The sequence below is a fragment of the Anarhichas minor genome, unplaced genomic scaffold (assembly GCF_050575085.1).
Source record: "Anarhichas minor isolate MPS153535 unplaced genomic scaffold, ASM5057508v1 ptg000028l, whole genome shotgun sequence".
Classification (NCBI taxonomy): domain Eukaryota; kingdom Metazoa; phylum Chordata; class Actinopteri; order Perciformes; family Anarhichadidae; genus Anarhichas; species Anarhichas minor.
This window is the reverse complement of record NW_027466474.1, coordinates 17,437,276-17,450,652: the sequence shown is the minus strand read 5'-3', so window position 1 is coordinate 17,450,652 and position 13,377 is coordinate 17,437,276. Positions and strand designations below refer to the sequence as shown.

The following is a 13,377-nucleotide window of genomic DNA, read 5'->3' as shown; positions in this document are numbered from 1 at the left end:
AAGTAAAGTCCAGAAAGAATGGCGGGATTTGAACCCACGCCTCCACAGAGACTGGAGCTTAAAACCAGCGCCTTCGACCACTCGGCCACACTACCTTGTTTTTAGGGAATTGCTCCTGCTCCGCCCAGTTGTTCTGAAAACACTCTAAGCTAATTAGTCAACTGTCAATGTTCATAGTTCCACAAAGAGCAATCAGAGAAGCCAACTAAATAGTTTAGAACAATCAGTCACAGGAGCAACATTTAACAGTTGACCTCACTTTGACAAGTGTTTGCAAACTGAAATGAATAAGACATTGACCGTTAGCAAGGTTTTCCATTGCACTGCGAATGCCTGTTTCAAGTTTAACACTTTGGGCAATGATTGATTAGTTATCTAAAAGCATGGCAACTTGAGTATGATGGAAAGGGTAGATCCAGCATGGAATCACCACTCATCCTTCTGCTAATGATTGTTGCTTCACACAAGTTCACTTAGCAATGCATGCAAGTCAGTATGAGGTCAGAGAATCACATCTTTGGCTTTACCAGGTACCTTTCATTGTTAATGGTAGTGGTGGGATTTGAACCCACGCCTCCTGAGAGACTGGAGCCTTAATCCAGCGCCTTTGACCACTCGGCCACACTACCTGTAAATGCTACATTTGCATCAGCTTCTTGAGACGAATATTTGATGTCCACTGCAGCACTGAAGGGAGAAAACATTTCCTTCATACACTTGGGGCAATGGCTGCTTAGTCAACTGAAAACATTGAATTATGAGAATGAGTTGAAAGTATAGACAAATTCACCTTATCTAAAGCACTTACAAATAGCAGAGGATGGTTTCGATCCATCGACATCTGGGTTATGGGCCCAGCACGCTTCCGCTGCGCCACTCTGCTTGCTTTTTTGGGGAGTGGGACTTGTAAATATGTTTTAGTTGTCGTGGAAATCTTTGGGAATCAGTGGGAACCAATATTTCAGCAGCTGACTGGTTACAAAAATATGCATTTCTTGGATGTTGCAGCGAACTTGTTTCTAGTGATTTCCCCAATTCCAAATAAGAATCTTGAAAGTGTCCACTTAAGCAATGCAGACACAAGATATTTCACGAACACACTAGTTGGAATGAATGCCTAGGCATTTGAGAACATGACAATGTGAGTATGGATAGAAGTAAGCATTGAACCACTCTGCCGTGAAGTAATTACAATGAGCACTTACTGGGCACACACATTAACTTAAGTGAAGATGCACAAACACAACAATGGGTATGTGTATGCATTTCTTCCAATAATCTTAAAGTAAAGTCCAGAAAGAATGGCGGGATTTGAACCCACGCCTCCACAGAGACTGGAGCTTAAAACCAGCGCCTTCGACCACTCGGCCACACTACCTTGTTTTTAGGGAATTGCTCCTGCTCCGCCCAGTTGTTCTGAAAACACTCTAAGCTAATTAGTCAACTGTCAATGTTCATAGTTCCACAAAGAGCAATCAGAGAAGCCAACTAAATAGTTTAGAACAATCAGTCACAGGACAACATTTAACAGTTGACCTCACTTTGACAAGTGTTTGCAAACTGAAATGAATAAGACATTGACCGTTAGCAAGGTTTTCCATTGCACTGCGAATGCCTGTTTCAAGTTTAACACTTTGGGCAATGATTGATTAGTTATCTAAAAGCATGGCAACTTGATTATGATGGAAAGGGTAGATCCAGCATGGAATCACCACTCATCCTTCTGCTAATGATTGTTGCTTCACACAAGTTCACTTAGCAATGCATGCAAGTCAGTATGAGGTCAGAGAATCACATCTTTGGCTTTACCAGGTACCTTTCATTGTTAATGGCAGTGGTGGGATTTGAACCCACGCCTCCTGAGAGACTGGAGCCTTAATCCAGCGCCTTTGACCACTCGGCCACACTACCTGTAAATGCTACATTTGCATCAGCTTCTTGAGACGAATATTTGATGTCCACTGCAGCACTGAAGGGAGAAAACATTTCCTTCATACACTTGGGGCAATGGCTGCTTAGTCAACTGAAAACATTGAATTATGAGAATGGATTGAAAGTATAGACAAATTCACCTTATCTAAAGCATTTACAAATAGCAGAGGATGGTTTCGATCCATCGACATCTGGGTTATGGGCCCAGCACGCTTCCGCTGCGCCACTCTGCTTGCTTTTTTGGGGAGTGGGACTTGTAAATATGTTTTAGTTGTCGTGGAAATCTTTGGGAATCAGTGGGAACCAATATTTCAGCAGCTGACTGGTTACAAAAATATGCATTTCTTGGATGTTGCAGCGAACTTGTTTCTAGTGATTTCCCCAATTCCAAATAAGAATCTTGAAAGTGTCCACTTAAGCAATGCAGACACAAGATATTTCACGAACACACTAGTTGGAATGAATGCCTAGGCATTTGAGAACATGACAATGTGAGTATGGATAGAAGTAAGCATTGAACCACTCTGCCGTGAAGTAATTACAATGAGCACTTACTGGGCACACACATTAACTTAAGTGAAGATGCACAAACACAACAATGGGTATGTGTATGCATTTCTTCCAATAATCTTAAAGTAAAGTCCAGAAAGAATGGCAGGATTTGAACCCACGCCTCCACAGAGACTGCAGCCTAAATCCAGCGCCTTCGACCACTCGGCCACACTACCTTGTTTTTAGGGAATTGCTCCTGCTCCGCCCAGTTGTTCTGAAAACACTCTAAGCTAATTAGTCAACTGTCAATGTTCATAGTTCCACAAAGAGCAATCAGAGAAGCCAACTAAATAGTTTAGAACAATCAGTCACAGGAGCAACATTTAACAGTTGACCTCACTTTGACAAGTGTTTGCAAACTGAAATGAATAAGACATTGACCGTTAGCAAGGTTTTCCATTGCACTGCGAATGCCTGTTTCAAGTTTAACACTTTGGGCAATGATTGATTAGTTATCTAAAAGCATGGCAACTTGAGTATGATGGAAAGGGTAGATCCAGCATGGAATCACCACTCATCCTTCTGCTAATGATTGTTGCTTCACACAAGTTCACTTAGCAATGCATGCAAATCAGTATGAGGTCAGAGAATCACATCTTTGGCTTTACCAGGTACCTTTCATTGTTAATGGCAGTGGTGGGATTTGAACCCACGCCTCCTGAGAGACTGGAGCCTTAATCCAGCGCCTTTGACCACTCGGCCACACTACCTGTGGATGCTACATTTGCATCAGCTTCTTGAGACGAATATTTGATGTCCACTGCAGCACTGAAGGGAGAAAACATTTCCTTCATACACTTGGGGCAATGGCTGCTTAGTCAACTGAAAACATTGAATTATGAGAATGGATTGAAAGTATAGACAAATTCACCTTATCTAAAGCATTTACAAATAGCAGAGGATGGTTTCGATCCATCGACATCTGGGTTATGGGCCCAGCACGCTTCCGCTGCGCCACTCTGCTTGCTTTTTTGGGGAGTGGGACTTGTAAATATGTTTTAGTTGTCGTGGAAATCTTTGGGAATCAGTGGGAACCAATATTTCAGCAGCTGACTGGTTACAAAAATATGCATTTCTTGGATGTTGCAGCGAACTTGTTTCTAGTGATTTCCCCAATTCCAAATAAGAATCTTGAAAGTGTCCACTTAAGCAATGCAGACACAAGATATTTCACGAACACACTAGTTGGAATGAATGCCTAGGCATTTGAGAACATGACAATGTGATTATGGATAGAAGTAAGCATTGAACCACTCTGCCGTGAAGTAATTACAATGAGCACTTACTGGGCACACACATTAACTTAAGTGAAGATGCACAAACACAACAATGGGTATGTGTATGCATTTCTTCCAATAATCTTAAAGTAAAGTCCAGAAAGAATGGCAGTGGAGGGATTTGAACCCACGCCTCCACAGAGACTGGAGCTTAAAACCAGCACCTTCGACCACTCGGCCACACTACCTTGTTTTTAAGGAATTGCTCCTGCTCCGCCCAGTTGTTCTGAAAACACTCTAAGCTAATTAGTCAACTGTCAATGTTCATAGTTCCACAAAGAGCAATCAGAGAAGCCAACTAAATAGTTTAGAACAATCAGTCACAGGAGCAACATTTAACAGTTGACCTCACTTTGACAAGTGTTTGCAAACTGAAATGAATAAGACATTGACCGTTAGCAAGGTTTTCCATTGCACTGCGAATGCCTGTTTCAAGTTTAACACTTTGGGCAATGATTGATTAGTTATCTAAAAGCATGGCAACTTGAGTATGATGGAAAGGGTAGATCCAGCATGGAATCACCACTCATCCTTCTGCTAATGATTGTTGCTTCACACAAGTTCACTTAGCAATGCATGCAAGTCAGTATGAGGTCAGAGAATCACATCTTTGGCTTTACCAGGTACCTTTCATTGTTAATGGCAGTGGTGGGATTTGAACCCACGCCTCCTGAGAGACTGGAGCCTTAATCCAGCGCCTTTGACCACTCGGCCACACTACCTGTAAATGCTACATTTGCATCAGCTTCTTGAGACGAATATTTGATGTCCACTGCAGCACTGAAGGGAGAAAACATTTCCTTCATACACTTGGGGCAATGGCTGCTTAGTCAACTGAAAACATTGAATTATGAGAATGGATTGAAAGTATAGACAAATTCACCTTATCTAAAGCATTTACAAATAGCAGAGGATGGTTTCGATCCATCGACATCTGGGTTATGGGCCCAGCACGCTTCCGCTGCGCCACTCTGCTTGCTTTTTTGGGGAGTGGGACTTGTAAATATGTTTTAGTTGTCGTGGAAATCTTTGGGAATCAGTGGGAACCAATATTTCAGCAGCTGACTGGTTACAAAAATATGCATTTCTTGGATGTTGCAACGAACTTGTTTCTAGTGATTTCCCCAATTCCAAATAAGAATCTTGAAAGTGTCCACTTAAGCAATGCAGACACAAGATATTTCACGAACACACTAGTTGGAATGAATGCCTAGGCATTTGAGAACATGACAATGTGAGTATGGATAGAAGTAAGCATTGAACCACTCTGCCGTGAAGTAATTACAATGAGCACTTACTGGGCACACACATTAACTTAAGTGAAGATGCACAAACACAACAATGGGTATGTGTATGCATTTCTTCCAATAATCTTAAAGTAAAGTCCAGAAAGAATGGCAGTGGAGGGATTTGAACCCACGCCTCCACAGAGACTGGAGCTTAAAACCAGCGCCTTCGACCACTCGGCCACACTACCTTGTTTTTAAGGAATTGCTCCTGCTCCGCCCAGTTGTTCTGAAAACACTCTAAGCTAATTAGTCAACTGTCAATGTTCATAGTTCCACAAAGAGCAATCAGAGAAGCCAACTAAATAGTTTAGAACAATCAGTCACAGGAGCAACATTTAACAGTTGACCTCACTTTGACAAGTGTTTGCAAACTGAAATGAATAAGACATTGACCGTTAGCAAGGTTTTCCATTGCACTGCGAATGCCTGTTTCAAGTTTAACACTTTGGGCAATGATTGATTAGTTATCTAAAAGCATGGCAACTTGAGTATGATGGAAAGGGTAGATCCAGCATGGAATCACCACTCATCCTTCTGCTAATGATTGTTGCTTCACACAAGTTCACTTAGCAATGCATGCAAGTCAGTATGAGGTCAGAGAATCACATCTTTGGCTTTACCAGGTACCTTTCATTGTTAATGGCAGTGGTGGGATTTGAACCCACGCCTCCTGAGAGACTGGAGCCTTAATCCAGCGCCTTTGACCACTCGGCCACACTACCTGTAAATGCTACATTTGCATCAGCTTCTTGAGACGAATATTTGATGTCCACTGCAGCACTGAAGGGAGAAAACATTTCCTTCATACACTTGGGGCAATGGCTGCTTAGTCAACTGAAAACATTGAATTATGAGAATGGATTGAAAGTATAGACAAATTCACCTTATCTAAAGCATTTACAAATAGCAGAGGATGGTTTCGATCCATCGACATCTGGGTTATGGGCCCAGCACGCTTCCGCTGCGCCACTCTGCTTGCTTTTTTGGGGAGTGGGACTTGTAAATATGTTTTAGTTGTCGTGGAAATCTTTGGGAATCAGTGGGAACCAATATTTCAGCAGCTGACTGGTTACAAAAATATGCATTTCTTGGATGTTGCAGCGAACTTGTTTCTAGTGATTTCCCCAATTCCAAATAAGAATCTTGAAAGTGTCCACTTAAGCAATGCAGACACAAGATATTTCACGAACACACTAGTTGGAATGAATGCCTAGGCATTTGAGAACATGACAATGTGAGTATGGATAGAAGTAAGCATTGAACCACTCTGCCGTGAAGTAATTACAATGAGCACTTACTGGGCACACACATTAACTTAAGTGAAGATGCACAAACACAACAATGGGTATGTGTATGCATTTCTTCCAATAATCTTAAAGTAAAGTCCAGAAAGAATGGCAGGATTTGAACCCACGCCTCCACAGAGACTGGAGCCTAAATCCAGCGCCTTCGACCACTCGGCCACACTACCTGTAAATGCTACATTTGCATCAGCTTCTTGAGACGAATATTTGATGTCCACTGCAGCACTGAAGGGAGAAAACATTTCCTTCATACACTTGGGGCAATGGCTGCTTAGTCAACTGAAAACATTGAATTATGAGAATGGATTGAAAGTATAGACAAATTCACCTTATCTAAAGCATTTACAAATAGCAGAGGATGGTTTCGATCCATCGACATCTGGGTTATGGGCCCAGCACGCTTCCGCTGCGCCACTCTGCTTGCTTTTTTGGGGAGTGGGACTTGTAAATATGTTTTAGTTGTCGTGGAAATCTTTGGGAATCAGTGGGAACCAATATTTCAGCAGCTGACTGGTTACAAAAATATGCATTTCTTGGATGTTGCAGCGAACTTGTTTCTAGTGATTTCCCCAATTCCAAATAAGAATCTTGAAAGTGTCCACTTAAGCAATGCAGACACAAGATATTTCACGAACACACTAGTTGGAATGAATGCCTAGGCATTTGAGAACATGACAATGTGAGTATGGATAGAAGTAAGCATTGAACCACTCTGCCGTGAAGTAATTACAATGAGCACTTACTGGGCACACACATTAACTTAAGTGAAGATGCACAAACACAACAATGGGTATGTGTATGCATTTCTTCCAATAATCTTAAAGTAAAGTCCAGAAAGAATGGCAGTGGTGGGATTTGAACCCACGCCTCCACAGAGACTGGAGCTTAAAACCAGCGCCTTCGACCACTCGGCCACACTACCTTGTTTTTAGGGAATTGCTCCTGCTCCGCCCAGTTGTTCTGAAAACACTCTAAGCTAATTAGTCAACTGTCAATGTTCATGGTTCCACAAAGAGCAATCAGAGAAGCCAACTAAATAGTTTAGAACAATCAGTCACAGGAGCAACATTTAACAGTTGACCTCACTTTGACAAGTGTTTGCAAACTGAAATGAATAAGACATTGACCGTTAGCAAGGTTTTCCATTGCACTGCGAATGCCTGTTTCAAGTTTAACACTTTGGGCAATGATTGATTAGTTATCTAAAAGCATGGCAACTTGAGTATGATGGAAAGGGTAGATCCAGCATGGAATCACCACTCATCCTTCTGCTAATGATTGTTGCTTCACACAAGTTCACTTAGCAATGCATGCAAGTCAGTATGAGGTCAGAGAATCACATCTTTGGCTTTACCAGGTACCTTTCATTGTTAATGGCAGTGGTGGGATTTGAACCCACGCCTCCTGAGAGACTGGAGCCTTAATCCAGCGCCTTTGACCACTCGGCCACACTACCTGTAAATGCTACATTTGCATCAGCTTCTTGAGACGAATATTTGATGTCCACTGCAGCACTGAAGGGAGAAAACATTTCCTTCATACACTTGGGGCAATGGCTGCTTAGTCAACTGAAAACATTGAATTATGAGAATGGATTGAAAGTATAGACAAATTCACCTTATCTAAAGCATTTACAAATAGCAGAGGATGGTTTCGATCCATCGACATCTGGGTTATGGGCCCAGCACGCTTCCGCTGCGCCACTCTGCTTGCTTTTTTAGGGAGTGGGACTTGTAAATATGTTTTAGTTGTCGTGGAAATCTTTGGGAATCAGTGGGAACCAATATTTCAGCAGCTGACTGGTTACAAAAATATGCATTTCTTGGATGTTGCAGCGAACTTGTTTCTAGTGATTTCCCCAATTCCAAATAAGAATCTTGAAAGTGTCCACTTAAGCAATGCAGACACAAGATATTTCACGAACACACTAGTTGGAATGAATGCCTAGGCATTTGAGAACATGACAATGTGAGTATGGATAGAAGTAAGCATTGAACCACTCTGCCGTGAAGTAATTACAATGAGCACTTACTGGGCACACACATTAACTTAAGTGAAGATGCACAAACACAACAATGGGTATGTGTATGCATTTCTTCCAATAATCTTAAAGTAAAGTCCAGAAAGAATGGCAGGATTTGAACCCACGCCTCCACAGAGACTGGAGCCTAAATCCAGCGCCTTCGACCACTCGGCCACACTACCTTGTTTTTAGGGAATTGCTCCTGCTCCGCCCAGTTGTTCTGAAAACACTCTAAGCTAATTAGTCAACTGTCAATGTTCATAGTTCCACAAAGAGCAATCAGAGAAGCCAACTAAATAGTTTAGAACAATCAGTCACAGGAGCAACATTTAACAGTTGACCTCACTTTGACAAGTGTTTGCAAACTGAAATGAATAAGACATTGACCGTTAGCAAGGTTTTCCATTGCACTGCGAATGCCTGTTTCAAGTTTAACACTTTGGGCAATGATTGATTAGTTATCTAAAAGCATGGCAACTTGAGTATGATGGAAAGGGTAGATCCAGCATGGAATCACCACTCATCCTTCTGCTAATGATTGTTGCTTCACACAAGTTCACTTAGCAATGCATGCAAGTCAGTATGAGGTCAGAGAATCACATCTTTGGCTTTACCAGGTACCTTTCATTGTTAATGGCAGTGGTGGGATTTGAACCCACGCCTCCTGAGAGACTGGAGCCTTAATCCAGCGCCTTTGACCACTCGGCCACACTACCTATAAATGCTACATTTGCATCAGCTTCTTGAGACGAATATTTGATGTCCACTGCAGCACTGAAGGGAGAAAACATTTCCTTCATACACTTGGGGCAATGGCTGTTTAGTCAACTGAAAACATTGAATTATGAGAATGGATTGAAAGTATAGACAAAGTCACCTTATCTAAAGCATTTACAAATAGCAGAGGATGGTTTCGATCCATCGACATCTGGGTTATGGGCCCAGCACGCTTCCGCTGCGCCACTCTGCTTGCTTTTTTGGGGAGTGGGACTTGTAAATATGTTTTAGTTGTCGTGGAAATCTTTGGGAATCAGTGGGAACCAATATTTCAGCAGCTGACTGGTTACAAAAATATGCATTTCTTGGATGTTGCAGCGAACTTGTTTCTAGTGATTTCCCCAATTCCAAATAAGAATCTTGAAAGTGTCCACTTAAGCAATGCAGACACAAGATATTTCACGAACACACTAGTTGGAATGAATGCCTAGGCATTTGAGAACATGACAATGTGAGTATGGATAGAAGTAAGCATTGAACCACTCTGCCGTGAAGTAATTAGAATGAGCACTTACTGGGCACACACATTAACTTAAGTGAAGATGCACAAACACAACAATGGGTATGTGTATGCATTTCTTCCAATAATCTTAAAGTAAAGTCCAGAAAGAATGGCAGGATTTGAACCCACGCCTCCACAGAGACTGGAGCCTAAATCCAGCGCCTTCGACCACTCGGCCACACTACCTGTAAATGCTACATTTGCATCAGCTTCTTGAGACGAATATTTGATGTCCACTGCAGCACTGAAGGGAGAAAACATTTCCTTCATACACTTGGGGCAATGGCTGCTTAGTCAACTGAAAACATTGAATTATGAGAATGGATTGAAAGTATAGACAAATTCACCTTATCTAAAGCATTTACAAATAGCAGAGGATGGTTTCGATCCATCGACATCTGGGTTATGGGCCCAGCACGCTTCCGCTGCGCCACTCTGCTTGCTTTTTTGGGGAGTGGGACTTGTAAATATGTTTTAGTTGTCGTGGAAATCTTTGGGAATCAGTGGGAACCAATATTTCAGCAGCTGACTGGTTACAAAAATATGCATTTCTTGGATGTTGCAGCGAACTTGTTTCTAGTGATTTCCCCAATTCCAAATAAGAATCTTGAAAGTGTCCACTTAAGCAATGCAGACACAAGATATTTCACGAACACACTAGTTGGAATGAATGCCTAGGCATTTGAGAACATGACAATGTGAGTATGGATAGAAGTAAGCATTGAACCACTCTGCCGTGAAGTAATTACAATGAGCACTTACTGGGCACACACATTAACTTAAGTGAAGATGCACAAACACAACAATGGGTATGTGTATGCATTTCTTCCAATAATCTTAAAGTAAAGTCCAGAAAGAATGGCGGGATTTGAACCCACGCCTCCACAGAGACTGGAGCTTAAAACCAGCGCCTTCGACCACTCGGCCACACTACCTTGTTTTTAGGGAATTGCTCCTGCTCCGCCCAGTTGTTCTGAAAACACTCTAAGCTAATTAGTCAACTGTCAATGTTCATAGTTCCACAAAGAGCAATCAGAGAAGCCAACTAAATAGTTTAGAACAATCAGTCACAGGAGCAACATTTAACAGTTGACCTCACTTTGACAAGTGTTTGCAAACTGAAATGAATAAGACATTGACCGTTAGCAAGGTTTTCCATTGCACTGCGAATGCCTGTTTCAAGTTTAACACTTTGGGCAATGATTGATTAGTTATCTAAAAGCATGGCAACTTGAGTATGATGGAAAGGGTAGATCCAGCATGGAATCACCACTCATCCTTCTGCTAATGATTGTTGCTTCACACAAGTTCACTTAGCAATGCATGCAAGTCAGTATGAGGTCAGAGAATCACATCTTTGGCTTTACCAGGTACCTTTCATTGTTAATGGCAGTGGTGGGATTTGAACCCACGCCTCCTGAGAGACTGGAGCCTTAATCCAGCGCCTTTGACCACTCGGCCACACTACCTGTAAATGCTACATTTGCATCAGCTTCTTGAGACGAATATTTGATGTCCACTGCAGCACTGAAGGGAGAAAACATTTCCTTCATACACTTGGGGCAATGGCTGCTTAGTCAACTGAAAACATTGAATTATGAGAATGGATTGAAAGTATAGACAAATTCACCTTATCTAAAGCATTTACAAATAGCAGAGGATGGTTTCGATCCATCGACATCTGGGTTATGGGCCCAGCACGCTTCCGCTGCGCCACTCTGCTTGCTTTTTTGGGGAGTGGGACTTGTAAATATGTTTTAGTTGTCGTGGAAATCTTTGGGAATCAGTGGGAACCAATATTTCAGCAGCTGACTGGTTACAAAAATATGCATTTCTTGGATGTTGCAGCGAACTTGTTTCTAATGATTTCCCCAATTCCAAATAAGAATCTTGAAAGTGTCCACTTAAGCAATGCAGACACAAGATATTTCACGAACACACTAGTTGGAATGAATGCCTAGGCATTTGAGAACATGACAATGTGAGTATGGATAGAAGTAAGCATTGAACCACTCTGCCGTGAAGTAATTACAATGAGCACTTACTGGGCACACACATTAACTTAAGTGAAGATGCACAAACACAACAATGGGTATGTGTATGCATTTCTTCCAATAATCTTAAAGTAAAGTCCAGAAAGAATGGCAGTGGTGGGATTTGAACCCACGCCTCCACAGAGACTGGAGCTTAAAACCAGCGCCTTCGACCACTCGGCCACACTACCTTGTTTTTAGGGAATTGCTCCTGCTCCGCCCAGTTGTTCTGAAAACACTCTAAGCTAATTAGTCAACTGTCAATGTTCATGGTTCCACAAAGAGCAATCAGAGAAGCCAACTAAATAGTTTAGAACAATCAGTCACAGGAGCAACATTTAACAGTTGACCTCACTTTGACAAGTGTTTGCAAACTGAAATGAATAAGACATTGACCGTTAGCAAGGTTTTCCATTGCACTGCGAATGCCTGTTTCAAGTTTAACACTTTGGGCAATGATTGATTAGTTATCTAAAAGCATGGCAACTTGAGTATGATGGAAAGGGTAGATCCAGCATGGAATCACCACTCATCCTTCTGCTAATGATTGTTGCTTCACACAAGTTCACTTAGCAATGCATGCAAGTCAGTATGAGGTCAGAGAATCACATCTTTGGCTTTACCAGGTACCTTTCATTGTTAATGGCAGAGGTGGGATTTGAACCCACGCCTCCTGAGAGACTGGAGCCTTAATCCAGCGCCTTTGACCACTCGGCCACACTACCTGTAAATGCTACATTTGCATCAGCTTCTTGAGACGAATATTTGATGTCCACTGCAGCACTGAAGGGAGAAAACATTTCCTTCATACACTTGGGGCAATGGCTGCTTAGTCAACTGAAAACATTGAATTATGAGAATGGATTGAAAGTATAGACAAATTCACCTTATCTAAAGCATTTACAAATAGCAGAGGATGGTTTCGATCCATCGACATCTGGGTTATGGGCCCAGCACGCTTCCGCTGCGCCACTCTGCTTGCTTTTTTGGGGAGTGGGACTTGTAAATATGTTTTAGTTGTCGTGGAAATCTTTGGGAATCAGTGGGAACCAATATTTCAGCAGCTGACTGGTTACAAAAATATGCATTTCTTGGATGTTGCAGCGAACTTCTTTCTAGTGATTTCCCCAATTCCAAATAAGAATCTTGAAAGTGTCCACTTAAGCAATGCAGACACAAGATATTTCACGAACACACTAGTTGGAATGAATGCCTAGGCATTTGAGAACATGACAATGTGAGTATGGATAGAAGTAAGCATTGAACCACTCTGCCGTGAAGTAATTACAATGAGCACTTACTGGGCACACACATTAACTTAAGTGAAGATGCACAAACACAACAATGGGTATGTGTATGCATTTCTTCCAATAATCTTAAAGTAAAGTCCAGAAAGAATGGCGGGATTTGAACCCACGCCTCCACAGAGACTGGAGCTTAAAACCAGCGCCTTCGACCACTCGGCCACACTACCTTGTTTTTAGGGAATTGCTCCTGCTCCGCCCAGTTGTTCTGAAAACACTCTAAGCTAATTAGTCAACTGTCAATGTTCATAGTTCCACAAAGAGCAATCAGAGAAGCCAACTAAATAGTTTAGAACAATCAGTCACAGGAGCAACATTTAACAGTTGACCTCACTTTGACAAGTGTTTGCAAACTGAAATGAATAAGACATTGACCGTTAGCAA

At 41.9% G+C, this 13,377-nt stretch overlaps 5 non-coding genes across 5 annotated transcripts; all 5 read right to left on the bottom strand.

Moving 5' to 3' along the window:
• Positions 1 to 547: 547 nt before the first annotated feature.
• trnal-aag (transfer RNA leucine (anticodon AAG)) lies at positions 548 to 629 on the bottom strand. The gene has a single exon. It is a non-coding gene; the product is annotated as a tRNA-Leu (tRNA).
• Positions 630 to 3,867: 3,238 nt separating this feature from the next.
• On the bottom strand, positions 3,868 to 3,949 carry trnal-uaa (transfer RNA leucine (anticodon UAA)). The gene has a single exon. It is a non-coding gene; the product is annotated as a tRNA-Leu (tRNA).
• Positions 3,950 to 5,156: 1,207 nt separating this feature from the next.
• On the bottom strand, positions 5,157 to 5,238 carry trnal-uaa (transfer RNA leucine (anticodon UAA)). Its single transcript has one exon. It is a non-coding gene; the product is annotated as a tRNA-Leu (tRNA).
• Positions 5,239 to 7,194: 1,956 nt separating this feature from the next.
• On the bottom strand, positions 7,195 to 7,276 carry trnal-uaa (transfer RNA leucine (anticodon UAA)). The gene has a single exon. It is a non-coding gene; the product is annotated as a tRNA-Leu (tRNA).
• Positions 7,277 to 11,798: 4,522 nt separating this feature from the next.
• On the bottom strand, positions 11,799 to 11,880 carry trnal-uaa (transfer RNA leucine (anticodon UAA)). Its single transcript has one exon. It is a non-coding gene; the product is annotated as a tRNA-Leu (tRNA).
• Between the last annotated feature and the right edge of the window lie 1,497 nt (positions 11,881 to 13,377).